Source organism: Crinia signifera, chromosome 1, assembly GCF_055691185.1.
Source record: "Crinia signifera chromosome 1, ASM5569118v1, whole genome shotgun sequence".
In the NCBI taxonomy this organism is placed as follows: domain Eukaryota; kingdom Metazoa; phylum Chordata; class Amphibia; order Anura; family Myobatrachidae; genus Crinia; species Crinia signifera.
Window position 1 is genome coordinate 28,828,695 of NC_139217.1, and position 14,822 is coordinate 28,843,516.

At 48.4% G+C, this 14,822-nt stretch overlaps 1 protein-coding gene across 1 annotated transcript in view; it reads right to left on the reverse strand.

Moving 5' to 3' along the window:
- LOC146074330 (uncharacterized) overlaps positions 1–14,504 on the reverse strand; it is a 51,759-nt gene extending 37,255 nt beyond the window's left edge. The window contains exon 1 of the mRNA XM_083182404.1: positions 14,464–14,504. The gene's annotated coding sequence lies outside the window, so the exon portion shown is untranslated. The remainder of the gene's footprint in view (positions 1–14,463) is intronic.
- Positions 14,505–14,822: the final 318 nt, after the last annotated feature.

Consider the following 14,822-nt stretch of genomic DNA (forward strand, 5'->3'; position numbering starts at 1 on the left):
CAGGATAGAATCAGAGAAAGGGACTTGAAAGGTAAGGTCTTGCAAAAATCCCTTTTTCTTCTTCATCTATCCTGGTGATGCAGCTGACCTTCAAGAGCCGGTCCTTTGGGAGGGTACGCTCAGGTCTGCAGTCCTTATCAATGCTCGCCCGAATGATGTGTCCTCCGACGCAAACTCATGGAACCTGTAAAATTTGGTGAAAGTGTGAACAGATGACCAAGTGGCAGCCCTGCACACTTGTTCAGCTGTTGCCCCTGCCGCACCACCCAAGAATCAGCAACTGACCTGGTGGTATGTGCATTGATCCTGGAAGGCACCGGTCTGCCAACTTTAGTATAGGAGAAAGCAATTACCGACCTCAACCACCTGGCAATGGTCTGTTTAGAAGCAGGCCAGCCCTTTTTGTGCACATCATACAGCACCAACAAAGAATCCGCTCTCCAGAGACCTTTTACGTCAAGGCACGCACAACATCCAAATGTTAAAGTCTGTCCCTTTTCCTGGTCTCTTTCAGAGGACTGAACACCAGAAGAACAATATCTTGGTTTAAGTGAAACGAAGAAACAACTTTTGGCAAAAACTTAGGAACTGTTCTAAGCACAGCCCTATCATCATGAAAAATCAAAAACGGAGACTTACAAGATAATGCTCCTAATTCTGAAACACGTCTAGCTGAGGCGATTGCCAACAAAAAAAGTCAACTTCCAAGTCAGAAATTTCAGGTCAGCCGACCTTAAGGGTTCAAACGGAGGCTTCTGTAAAACTGACAACACCAAAGATAAATCCCATGGTGCCACAGGTTGCTTATAAGGAGGTTTCAATCTAGTAACCCCTTGCAAAAACGTCTGTACCTCCGGAATCAAGGCCACTTTCTTTTGAAAATAAATAGACAAGGCCGAAACCTGGACCTTTAGGGACTGAAGACTCAGTCCCGATGAGAAACCATCTTGTAAAAATTCCAATAATCTTGAGACCTTAAATCGGGAAGTGTGAACCCTCTGACGTTCACACCATCTAATGTAGATCTTCCAGACTCTATAATAATTCTTTGAAGAAACCGGTTTTCTAGCATTGATCATGGTTGAAATTACAGCATTTGAAAACCCCTTCTTTAGGATAGCGGCCTCAAAAGCCAGGTTGTCAAACTCAGATTAGCAAGGTCCTGTTGACAAAATGGACCTTGACGGAGCAGGTCTGGACACAGAGGAAGATGCCACGACTGTGTCGACAATCTCTGAATGCTGGAATACCAAGATCTCCTTGGCCAATCCGGCGCTATCAGTATCACGGTTGTCCCCTGTGATCGCACCCTCTGCAACACTTGGCAATCATAGGAAATGGCGGGAACACATAAGCCAAGTCGAACTTCCAAGGAATTGTCATGTCATCCACCGCCCAAGCTAGAGGGTCCTTGGTCCGTGCACAAAATCTGGTAACTTGGAAATTGTGCTTGGACGCCATCAAGTCCAATTTCGAGAGGCCCCAACAAGCCACAATCTCCTGAAAGACTTGGGGATGTAATGCCCACTCTCCCTCCAGAAGCTTCTCCCTGCTCAGGAAATCCGCCTCCACATTCCGGACTCCTGGGACGAATACAGCAGATATGGCCGAAACATTGACCTCTGACCACTGGAAAATTCTGGACACTTCTGTCATTGCCAACTGACTGCGCGTGCCCCCTTGGTATGCCACAGCCGTGGCATTGTCCGACAATGCGAATATGAAAACCTCTCAAACTCTCTTCCGCCTGTGACAGTGTCTGCCACACAGCCCGCAACTCCAGCACATTTATCGGAAGCACCGATTCTTCTACTGACCATAGGCCATGCAACCTTAAGTCCAGCACTACTGCTCCCTAGCCCTTGAGACTGGCATCGGTGGTGACCACCAGCCATTCCCACGACTGGAGAAAGTGACCCCACTGGAGCGAGTCCACATCTGTCCACCAAAGCAATGCTGTCCTTGTTTCCATAGACAAGATCACTTTCTCCGACTTCATGGTCCTCGTGTCTCCTAACCAACATGCCAGAATGTTCCATTGAAATAGTCGAGAGTGGAACCTTGCGTACTGCAGAGTCTCGAAAGTTGCCACCATCTTGCCCAATAACTTTAGGCAATGCCATACTGATGGGCCCGTGACCTCAGAATCGACCAAACCAGCTTACAAATGTCCTTGGCCTTTACTTCCGGAAGGAATACCCGATGTACATGAGTATCCAGGAAAACTCCCAGAAACTGCAGTCTCTGAGTCGGATCCAAGTGGGACTTTTGAAGATTCAAGATCCACCCATGCTCCCGTAAAAACTGAATTGCCACTGATAAATGTTGTTGCAATTTCTCTGCCGACTCTGCCTTGAACAGCAGGTCGTCCAAATACGGAATGACTACTATACTCTGCATCCTGAGGGTAGCTGCCATCATTTTCATGAACACCCTTGGAGCTGTGGCCAGCCCAAAGGGAAGTGCTTGAAACTGCAGGTGTAAATTTCCTATTGCAAAACGCAGTAAGGATTGATGTTCTCTGTAAATGGGAACGTGTAAATAGGCGTCTTGAAAGTCAATAGACGCCAGAAATTCCCCTGGTTCCAGGCTCAGTAAGACCTTCCTCAGGGACTCCATCCTGAAATGATCCACCTATAAGTGGAGATTCAGAGACTTCAGATTTAGAATTGGTCTGAATGTATTGTCCGGCTTTGGTACCAAGAAAAGAATAGAGTAAAAACCCTTCTTTCTTTCCTCTTGCGGTACTGGAACTACCACTCCCTTCTCCATAAGAGATCTCACCGGCCCCAAAAGGGCTGATCTGAGGCGAGTGTCTCTGGGCAACGGAGTAGGCAAAATCATCCTTGGAGGAACTCCCTTAAGGTTTATCCTGTACCCTGGGACACCACCTTGAGGACCCAAGGATCCTGACCTAACAAGGTCCTAGTGTCCCGATACTTCAAGAGGCAACCCCTCACACTGATCACAGATTGGAGACTCTCCGACCCGTCATGCTGAGAGCTTCTCCTCCCCTTTGGAAACCGGTTTCTTAGTAAAGGCTCTGAAGCGGGATTTGGGAGCTTTTCTCTTTCCTGCAGCAAACCGTTCTCTACTAGAGTGGACCTTGTTTCGCTGCTGGCGTAGGAAAAAAAGTAATCATCCCACCTGTTGCTTGCTTAATGATGGCCTCTAACTCAGAACCAAACAGCAATGAAAGCCAAAGTCTCAAGGGATTTCATGGACTCAATATCAGCCTCCCAGGCCTTGAGCCACAAAACTCTGCGAGCATGCACAGAAACTGCTGATACCTTAGATAGCATTTTAACCGCTTCTTCACCAGCCTCGCAAGTATATTCCGCGGCAGCCTTCAATTTTGCTGCCAAAGCCAAGGCTTCCGTATCTGGCTGTAGGAAAGAGCAGAGGATATTAGCTCACACTATCATCACCTTGGACACCCATGCGGAGGTAATTACAGGCCTGAGAGCAAACCCCATACCTTCAAAAGCTGCTTTCAAGCAGCCCTCCAGTTTTTTATTCACCGGGTCTTTAAATGCAGCACCGCCTTGCACAGGTAAAACCGTAGCCTTTGACAGCCTTGCGACTGGACCATCTACTAACGGAACCTTCTCCCACAACTTAATATGCTCTTCTGACATTGGGTATAAACTCAAGTACCTTTTAGGTAACAGGATCTTTTCATCAGGCCTTTTCCATGCCCCTCCTAACAAGTCCTGCATGCCCTCATCCGAGGGAAAAGTGACTGCGTCTCTGCGCTGTCTCTTGAAAATTCCCTGAACAGGAGTCTTACCTCCCTCAGATAAATTTAAAGCCTGCTTTACAGCCAAAATCAAATCTTCAATTCCTGGTACAGAACTATCCAAAGCCTCTTTCTGATCCCAGTACATCTCAAGGCCACACTGTCCCTCCTCCTCAGAATCCACATTGAGGATAGGCAGAGAGGCTACAGAATGTCTGGAAGACTCTCCAGGCTCCCTTGAAAACTGCTCCATGAGAGCATTAAACTTCTGAATGCCCTGTGCAGTGTCCTGCATGACCTGCAAAAGGGCCGGCTCCCCCTGTGATAAGGGTATGGAACCAGTGGACTGTTGAGAGGATGACAATGGTCTAGGGGACCTCACCAATTCATCCCTCTGTCTGTTTAACACTTGCACCAATGCAGTGACAGACTTGCCTAAGGCAACAGCCCACGCAGGCTCAGGCTGATCCCCCCCTCTGAGCTAGTGCTCCCCTGGGTACAGCTTCACAAACAGGGCAAATATCCCCTTGAGCCATCTGTTCTGGTGTTAAATCAAGCACACAAAATTTGCAGGGGTTTAACAAGGCCATCGCTCCCTCCCCCCATAACAGCAGAATTTCTGTCATGATAAATATCACAGTGCAAAATGGCAGGTGACAGTACTGAGCCAAAGTATGCCAGAGTACTTATCTGTCTCCCGGTGGACCCTTCTGGTCAGCGGGGGTAGCGATGCCCAGGAGAAGCTGGTCACTCTGCAGGAAATAGACCCTCAGCTCCGCATGACAGTACTTTCCAAAGGCGCCAAACAGAGTGAAAGGAAGAGACCATTGTCCCTGCTCCAGCGGGGTCCATGGCTCTTTGGCGCCATCTACCCCCTGGAAGCCGCTCCCTCAGATGTCTTCTCCCTTCCCTAGTGCCTCCCCCTTGGCCCGAAATCACTTGGGATTGCCGTGTCCGGGCTCCTGTAATAGGCTGTGCCCTCCTGGATGGAGTCCAACCTGTAAGCTCATTTAAAATGGCGTCCGCCATATTGGGAGATCCTTCATCTACGATTCCCCCCTGCAGGGAGCCGGACCTGGAGTCCACCTGAGCCCAGGCAGCTTCTACCGCTGTAAAGCTGTAAGCGCTGTGCAGAGACACCAGACATTGTCTCTCTGCTTCTGTCAGCTCCTGCTGCGCTGTCGGTGTGAGGATTCTCATAGAATTCTCGCCTGTCCTAACTAAGTGTAAAATTAAGAAAAAAATAAACACCTAGCCATCTAATCTTCTGGCTGCGGCAGCAGCCCATTCAGCATAGCACCCATTCCTGTGGGCACCTAAGACGAACTGAGGCATGATGGGATGCAGTGGGGAGGAGCCTGCCTCTCTTCAAAGGTTTAGCATATCGGACCCTACTACATCTCAACGTCAGCTGAGTCACCAGGATAGATGAAGAAGAAATATTTTTTGCTGTCATCAGTGGGTTAATACTCAAATTCCTGGGCAGATAAAACAAACGCACATGTCTATGTGTCCTTGGAATTCCTACAAACCAACCAATGTCTGTTACTAATAAATAATAACTTTCAAAGAGTGTAAGGAAAAGGGAGTGAGAGACATGAGAGTAAACACCTGTGAGCAAGAATGTTTCACATGAATATAGCTGCAATCACAGAAATATACCCATGGGCCTGATTGTGATTGCTATTGTGCAGCCACAAGGAAGGGTTGTGCAATACCAGACCCAGGGCCATAACTACATACTGTCCAACATGACCCATTCCTTCAGGTACAAAATGCTCTGTTCCTGGACTTCCCTCTTAATTTACGATTGCCGTCACCTGTGTTGAACTAGTTCATTTATAAGAAAGGTGTGTCAACACAGGTGACGGCAATCATATAAGTAAGAGGGAAGTCCTGGAACAGAGCATTTTGTACCTAATGGAATGGGTCATGTTGGACATTATGTAACTAGGTGTGTGCCAGTGGGGCCTTCAGCTCCTGGGGTTGATTCACAAGCCAAACAAATTCAACCCTCAGGCGTGACAGTGTATAAGCAGGAGGACTGGGGGCAAGACTTGTAGCACAATGTGTGGCATATGTCAAGGGCATTATGGTGTGTGGCATAATATGTAATAGGCATTGTGATGATCCTCAGGCACCCTACCAGGATCATCAGTGGGTAGTCATCCCAAAGCTCATAAGGCTCGTACCCTAATGTATAATGGGCATCACGGTGTGTGTGCCATATGTAGAATGGGCATCACGGTGTGTGTGGCATATGTATAATGGGTATCAGGGGGTGTGTGTCATATGTATAATGGGTATCACGGTGTGTGTGGCATATGTATAATGGGTATCACGGTGTGTGTGGCATATGTATAATGGGTATCACGGTGTGTGTGGCATATATATAATGGGCATCACGGTGTGTGTGGCATATGTATAATGGGCATCACAGTGTGTGTGGCATATGTATAATGGGTATCACGGTGCGTGGCATATGTATAATGGGTATCACGGTGCATGGCATATGTATAATGGGCATCACGGTGTGTGTGTGGCATATGTATAATGGGTATCACGGTGTGTGTGTGGCATATGTATAATGGGTATCACGGTGTGTGTGTGGCATATGTATAATGGGTATCACGGTGTGTGTGGCATATGTATAATGGGCATCACGGTGTGTGTGGCATATGTATAATGGGTATCACGGGGTGTGTGTCATATGTATAATGGGTATCACGGTGTGTGGCATATGTATAATGGGTATCACGGTGTGTGTGGCATATGTATAATGGGTATCACAGTGTGTGTGGCATATGTATAATGGGCATCACGGTGTGTGTGGCATATGTATAATGGGCATCACGGTGTGTGGCATATATATAACTGTGTTCAATGGTAATATATATATGTACATAGTGTGGTTATGGTTTACATTATGATTTAGTCTTTATGTAATAGAGGTGTGTTTTGTACCTTGCTATTGCGTGCTTGCTGTGTGATCCGAGAGCCGCGCGACCCCGGGGTGCCGTGCACAGCAGTACACGCTGCCTTTCTTAAGGCAGAGATGAGCTATAGGCAAAAATAATTGCACATAGGAACCTGGGGACCTCACAGGCATTACGGTGTGGTATAATATGTAGTGGGCATTACAATGTGTGGTATAATATGTAATTCCCCACAAAGCCACGCCCTCAATTTTTGTAGCACACCTCAGGCATGCACTGTCCCTATTTTCAGTATTGAGGGGGGGGGGGGGCACCAAAATGTCTAGTAACGGCACTGACCAGACCCCAAGTATTCTGCTTCTGAAGGAGGTGCCCTGAGGAAATAGCCGTCTCTGCCAGCATCTGCGATAGCGATAGTCACAGCCCTCAGCAAGTCTGCGTAAGCTTACTCAGAGCAGAACTCCTCTGCTGGGTGCGGGAATTCTGAGTCTGACGATACAGACCCTGAGCTCAGCACGCCCACAATGTGGGGCAACAGCAAGTTCCCCAAACATCGGATTTGTATATGAACCATTGGGTTTGCATAGAAATGTGAATCAAGCCCTCTGTTGAATGCAAAGAATAGACACAAAAAGCCTTTGACTACTTACAGTATGTAGGGATACATCCAGGTGACCAGTGGTCAGGATGCAGGCGGACACATTACCGACGCCAGCATCCAGAAGGATGGAATCCCAACAAGGGTACAGTATCCCCCTATCCCTCCCTTCCATCAGCCTAACCCTCACCCCCTGCAGCTTAAAGACTGCCGCCTATACCTACCCCCCCCCCCACACACACACATAACCTGACCCCTCCTTTCTAAGTGCCCAACCCTAACCGCCCATGTATTTCTACCCAGGTGGTCTAGTGGTCATCAGGGCCCATCTGGCTTTACCACTGCACTGGTACCTGTTCATGGTAACGGGAGCTCTATGGCATCTGGGAGTTCTCCCTTGAATGGCGCTACAATGGCAGCCACAGAACAGCCGCCAAAGGGGCTTATGATGACCAGGCCTGGATTCAAATGAAACCTGGAGAAGCATTTCCAACTCTGGGAATGGAATGGGCAAAGCTAGACCCCGAAACAATTCTCCTGGATGTGAGTGGGACAGGAGATTTAGGGGGAGATGTATCAAACCTTCTAAACAGGTGGCTACTTTCCAGAAGGGCCAGGAGGACAACTGATCTTCTGGAGCTGTTCTTGGAGAGTAGGAATGTGTGCTATATACTGCACATAGAAGGCTTCCAGAAGAGAGAACTCACAAGTCAATATACTGTGTAAAAGGCAAGTTGTGGCTGACTGCCCTGTCTTCATTGTGGAACCAGTTATTCCAGCCCGTGGAAAATTCCTTATGTATAGTAAATACATCTATTTAAGTACTTTAGCACACACATTAGTCCTATATACTACTCTAACGAGCAGGGCCCTCTCTCCCCATGTGCTTTTTCCCCTTTTAAGCCTAGCTCTCTGCAACCTTAATAATTACTTCAGTGTCCTGTCCCCTGATGCAACTGTCTGCATTTACCATGTACCTTGTACTGTAGATAATGGTTTTCTTGTTTATGCTAATTTATTATTATGTAAGGCGCTGCAGTGTGGCTCAATGATATTGAGGTCATGAGATTGAGATGACCACTCCAGAACCTTCACTTTATTCTGCTGTAGCCAATGACAGGTTGACTTGGCCTTGTGTTTTGGGTCATTGTCATGTTGGAACGTCCAAGTACGTCCCATGCGCACCTTCAGGGCTGATGAGTGCAAATTTTCCTCCAGTATTTTCTGATAACATGCCGCATTCATCTTACCATCAAGTTTCCAGTGCCTTTGTAGCTCACACATCCCCAGGACATTAGTGATCCACCTCCGTGTTTCACAGTAGGAATGGTGTACCTTTCATCATAGGCCTTGTTGACTCCTCTCCAAATGTAACCGTTATGGTTGTGGCCAAAAGTTAAAATTTTGGTCTCATCACTCCAAATGACTTTGTTCCAGAAGTTTTGAGGCTTGTCTCTGTGCTGTTTGGAGTAATGTAAGCGGGATGCTTTGTGGCATTTGCGTAGTAATGACTTTCTTCTGGCGACTTGACCATGTGGCCCATTGTTCTTCAAATGCCTCCTTATTGTGCATATTGAATCAACCACACCACTTTTTTCTCAGAGTCCTGTATTTCAGCTGAAGTTATTTGTGTATTTTTCTTTGCATCCCGAACAATTTTCCTGGCAGCTGTGGCTGAAATTTTTGTTGGTCTACCTGACCGTGATTTGGTTTTCACAGAATCCCTCATTTCCCACTTTTTAATTTTAAGTTTGAACACTGCTGATTGGCATTCTCAATTGCTTGGATATCTGTTTATATCCCTTTCCTGTTTTATACAGTTTAATTACTTTTTCCCTCCGATCCTTTGACAATTCTTTTGCTTTCCGCATGAATCCAGACACGTCAGTGCAGCACTGGATGAAAGATGCAAGGGTCTTTCAGGAGACCAAAAACTTGCTGACCTTTTATACACACACACTGATTACAAGCAAACAGATCACAAGTGAAGATGGTTCCCTTGAGTAGCCATTCCATCCCGTTTGTGTCAACTTGTGTGCATGTTATCAGGCCAAAATCTCCAGGGTATGTAAACTTTGGATTAGGGTCATTTGGGTAATTTCTGTTGTCATTATGATTTAAAAAGAGTAAACACAGTTGTTTGACAATAAATGGCTTCACCCAACCACTAACCATGAGTGAAAGACAAGTTTGTGAGTTATCATATTCTCTGACAAATGGCCAGAAAATCACAAATTCTGCGGGGTATGTAAACTTATGAGCACAACTGTATATCAATTTTGACCTGAGGAAATTAACCTACCAGTATGTGCTAGGTAGAATATTTATCCCTGATTGGGATCGAACCATATACCCAATGGTGTGATGCGGTACTGCTGACCACTGTGTCACTCCGCCACAAAATACTACTATGTCTGTGTCGTCCGAGCAGCTTCAAATGTGTGACTTTGTGTTGACATGTATTAGTTTACAGGGACAAGTCGACTGATTGAGTTTTTCACAAATTAGTAAGACTTGGAAATGTAGAATAAAGGTTTCACTGTGAATGTATGATATACAGACGGCATAGTGGCACAGTGGCTAGCATTGCTGCTTCACAGAGCTGTATAAAGTGCCATTTTCATCGCAATTCACATCTCATTAAGTTGGTGATTTCAGCTCATACTGAAAGTAAAAACAGTCACAGCTCAAAGTGAAAGTACATTGCAGAAGCTGTTATTTTGGCAGGCTTTTAATTAGTATGTTAATAATTTAATTCAAGCCTGTTTACTGTACACATAAGTGCATGGCTTGCTCCACACTACAACCTAGTGGCCAGAATTAGTACTACAGTGTTTTTTTTTTCTTAGGGGCCTGTTTATCAAGCATTTATTTACATAACTGCATATGGAAAGAGCTGTCCCTGCACGACGAAGACAAATATTAGAATCACGGCTATTTAACTATACGATAAAGCATGAATCATGCTTAGAGCTCATGCTTTAATCAATGTCAAGAAGCTGGGATGGGCTGTTATCAGAGGCCGTTTCCAGAGGGCTGAAGCCTAATACATTGCATTGAAAAAGAATCTTAATTTTTTTTTTTTTGGGGGGGGGGGGGGCGGAGCTAGAAAATAATAATAAATATGCCTCTAAGAAACATAGGGGATTGCTTTCCCAGGGGGAAAATATTATCTGTAAAGTGCTGCACAACGGCCCTTATTCTGGTTGATTCGCTCGGGCACGTATCCGAACTAACTCTTGCAGAGTAGGCGTAATATGGGCGTATAGATGGGCGCGGCCACAAAACTGGGCGGTAACCAGGGCATTTACTGGGGTGGCGGCTACATGTGCTGGGCGGCGGCTTCGCTGCACTGTGCAATCGCTCGGACTGATCTAGCTCAAAATCACTTGCTCCGTAAAAGTACGTTTCCTGCCTTGCAGGCCTACGGCTTCTCGGCCCCGCATTCGCCCGGGCGATAACACGCACAATTGTTAAACTACATGCACCTGCACGCAATACACATCCATGCAGCATACAAGTAACTACATGGCAGCCAAACGGAAGCACAGTGTTCAGCTTTAGCCATTTACAAGTCTCTGCATTCGGTACTTGTTTCCTAGCACGGCCACACCGATTTCCATCGGGGTGGTTGTGTCGGAAAAATTGCGTCGGTCGCATCGCATGCAGCAGCTGGGTAACCAGGGAAACGGGTCAGTGAGTAATGAGTGCACCTGTGCAGCAGCTAGGTGGTCTGGAAAATGTGACCTGTTGGTAGCTCTCGAGGACTGGAGTTGGCTACCCCTGACATATGTAGATAGATACAAGCCTACAAGCCAGAGAACGTCTGCCCTCTAGCGCAGTGCCGCCGGTCGTCAACCCCTCCTCCGCTCCCACCTGCTGTATAGAAGCCAGAGAGAGGAAAGAGCAGGTCCGTTGTGGTGAATGGTGCTGCTGCTGCTGTGCGCTCCAGGTCACTTACTGCTGAGTGTGCACTGCACAGTGACCGGGAGCACGCTGCCCCCACTCCTGGATAGATAGTGCGAGGAGCGCTACTCACAGGAGGGAGGGGTAAATGCGCCTATGTGAGAGCGCAGCTGTGTCCTTGGTGGTGGAGCAGCTCAGAATGGAGTGGACGCATCAGAGCGGGTAAGTGTCAAACTCTCTGCGTGTGTGTGTTTGTGTGTGTGTGTGTACTGGCACATTGCAGCCCATCATTAATTGCTGTGTCCCATGATAATAAGCAGCACATATGCCCTAAAACTGAGTGCTGCCCCCCTGTGCAGGCAGCGTGTGCCCTAATGCACTGCAGTTCACAGCAATAGCAGGAGGGAAATGCTACTGCTGAGTTACAGTGATATTATTTGGGACATACTTGTATGAAGGACACTATTATGATAACTAGGTGATTCATCGCGCCCTACGGGCGCTCTTCACACCGTCGTAAGGGGCTGCGCCCCCTTAATTTGTGAACGTTTGTATATGAGAAATATGGTTAGAATTGTATGAAAGATGCCCTGTATTGCAACTTAGGTGTCCACGAATCGCGGGAGGGGGGGTCGCCGCGAATTGCAGGAGGGGGGGTCGCGGGGGGTGCCGCGAATTGCAGGAGGGGGGGGATTGTCGGGGTGGATGCTGCGAATCGCGGGAGGGGAGGGATTGCAGAGAATCGCGGGAGGGGGGTCGCGGGGTGGGTTGCCGCAAATCGCGGGAGGGGGTTACGGGGGCGGGGGTTGCGGCGAATCATAGTAGGGGGGGTCGCGGGGGATGTGCCGTGAATCACGGGAGGGGGGGTCACGGGGTGGGGTGCCGAGAATCGCGGGGGGTGTGTGTGTGCCGTGAATCGCGGGAGTGGGGGTTGCGGGGGGGTGGGGGGGTGTGACACGAATCGCCACAAGAAAAAATCAACACAGAAAGGTCAACACATGTAAATGTTGACATAAGTGTGGCACTTCATTGGTGTCCATGTCGACACATGAGAATGAAAATGAAAACATTCAAAAAATGAAAAAAAAAACTTCAAAAACTCATGTCAACCTTTTTCATTGTCGACCATAGCCATGTCAGTGTTTTCCATGTGCAATTTAATTCTGGAGCTGCCGCGAATCACGGGGGGTGCCGCGAATTGCGGGAGAGGGGGGGTCGCGGGGTTGGGTGCCGCGAATCGCGGGAGGGCGGGGTTCACAGGGGTTCCGGTGGGGGGTTGCCGCGAATTGCGGGAGGTGGGGGGTCACGGGGGGTGCCGCGAATCGCGGGAGGGGGGTTTGCGGGGGGGGTGTGACGCGAATCGCCACAAGAAAAACTCAACACAGAAAGGTCAACACATGTAAATGTTGACATAAGTGTGCCAGTTCATTGGTGTCCATGTTGACACATGACAATGAATATGAAAACATTCAAAAAATGAAATAAATCTTCAAAAACTCATGTCAACCTTTTTCATTGTCGACCATAGCCGTGCCAGTGTTTTGCATGTGCCATTTAATCCTGGGGCTGCCGCGAATCGCGGGGGGTGCCGCGATTTGCGGGAGGGGGGGGTTGCGGGGGGTGGGTGCCGCGAATCGCGGGAGAGCGGGGTTCATGGGGGTTCCGGTGGGGGGTTGCCGCGAATTGCGGGAGGGGGGGGGTCGCGGGGGGGTGCCGGGGTGCCGCAAATCGCCGGAGGGGGGGTTGCGGGGGGTGTGACGCGAATCGCCACAAGAAAAAAATCAACACAGAAAGGTCAACACATGTAAATGTTGACATAAGTGTGGCACTTCATTGGTGTCCATGTCGACACATGAGAATGAATATGAAAATATTCAAAAAATGACAAAAAAATGACAAAAACTCATGTCAACCTTTTTCATTGTCGACCATAGCCATGTCAGTGTTTTCCATGTGCAATTTAATTCTGGAGCTGCCGCGAATCATGGGGGGGTGCCGCGAATTGCGGGAGGGGGGGTCGCGGGGGTGGGTGCCGCGAATCGCGGGAGGGCGGGGTTCACAGGGGTTCCGGTGGGGGGGTTGCCGCGAATTGCGGGAGGTGGGGGGTCACGGGGGTGCCGCGAATCGCGGGAGGGGGGGTTGCGGGGGGTGTGACGCGAATCGCCACAAGAAAAAATCAACACAGAAAGGTCAACACATGTAAATGTTGACATAAGTGTCCCACTTTATTGGTGTCCATGTCGACACATGACAATGAATATGAAAAAATTAAAAAAATTAAAAATAAATCTTCAAAAACTCATGTCAACCTTTTTCATTGTCGACCATAGCCATGTCAGTGTTTTGCATGTGCCATTTAATCCTGGGGCTGCTGCGAATTGCGGGGTGGGGGGGGTGCCGCGAATCACGGGAGGGGGGTCGCAGGGGGGGTGCCGCCAATCGTGCAAGGGGGGGTCGCGGGGGGTTCTTTTTGCCGCGAATCGCGGGAGGGAGGTCGCGGGGGGGGGTGTTTTTTCCGCGAATCGGGGGGGGGTCACGGGGGAGGGTTTGCCGCGATTCGCGGGAGGGGGGGTCGCGGGGTGGTGGTTATGCCGCGAATTGCGGGAGGGGTCGTGGGGGGGTTCTTTTTGCAGCGAATCGTGGGAGGGGGGGTCGCGGGGGTGTTTTTGCGGCGAATCGCGGTAGGGGGGGTCGCAGGGGAGCGGGTATTTTTGCCGCAAATCGCGGGAGGGGGTGGGGGGCGCGGGGGGGGGAGGTTTTGCCGCAAATCGCGGGAGGGGGGCGCTCACCTGGTGGCTGTGGAGTAGCAGTGCTGGGCAACATGGGAAGGCAGTGGGTGTCTGGCACTGTCTGTGGGCTCACTGGGCTGGTTCTCTGTCACATACCTCCCAACATGACCCTCTCCAGGAGGGACACAATGCTCTGTTTCCAGACTTCCCCTTAATGTATGATTGCCATCACCTGTTTTAAACAGGTTCATTTCTCAGAAAGGTGTTCAGCACAGATGAAGGCAATCACACATTAAGAGGAAAGTCCAGGAACAGAGCGTTATAGACACAGACACCCACTTTGAGTGACAGATGTAGCCAAATATATAGGAGATAAAGAGTGGACACAACCGGCCCTTTGAGGGTGACCAAACTGCTGATGCGGCCCCCGATGAATTTGAGTTTGACACCCCTGCCATAGAGAGTGACTTTAGACAAATAGATGGACAGGGAGATTCAATACAGAGAGAGAGATGGATTTAATAAAACACACAAATACACAGTATTTACACTGACCTACACTGTAGGACCCCCGCTTCTGAGTGTAAATCCCCCTGAGTCAGGTCTCTCTCCCACGTTGCCTGCTCCTCAGTGACGTGCGGTGAGGTCAGTGACTGGTGAGGCACTGGCTAGTATAAGAGCCAGAGTTACACACGTACACACAAACAATATAGACCGGATAGATTTACCATTTAATTGAACAATAACAATAACATATTTCCCTGTATCTCCACAGGATTTAAAGCAAAAAAAAAAGAAAAAGATGTGGAAACTTATATCAAATAATTCACATGTATTATACTTGAAGGTTATGCCTTCCCAATTAAGGATTTTACACCTTTATATGTCTTTTATGTGTAACAATATTTTATATT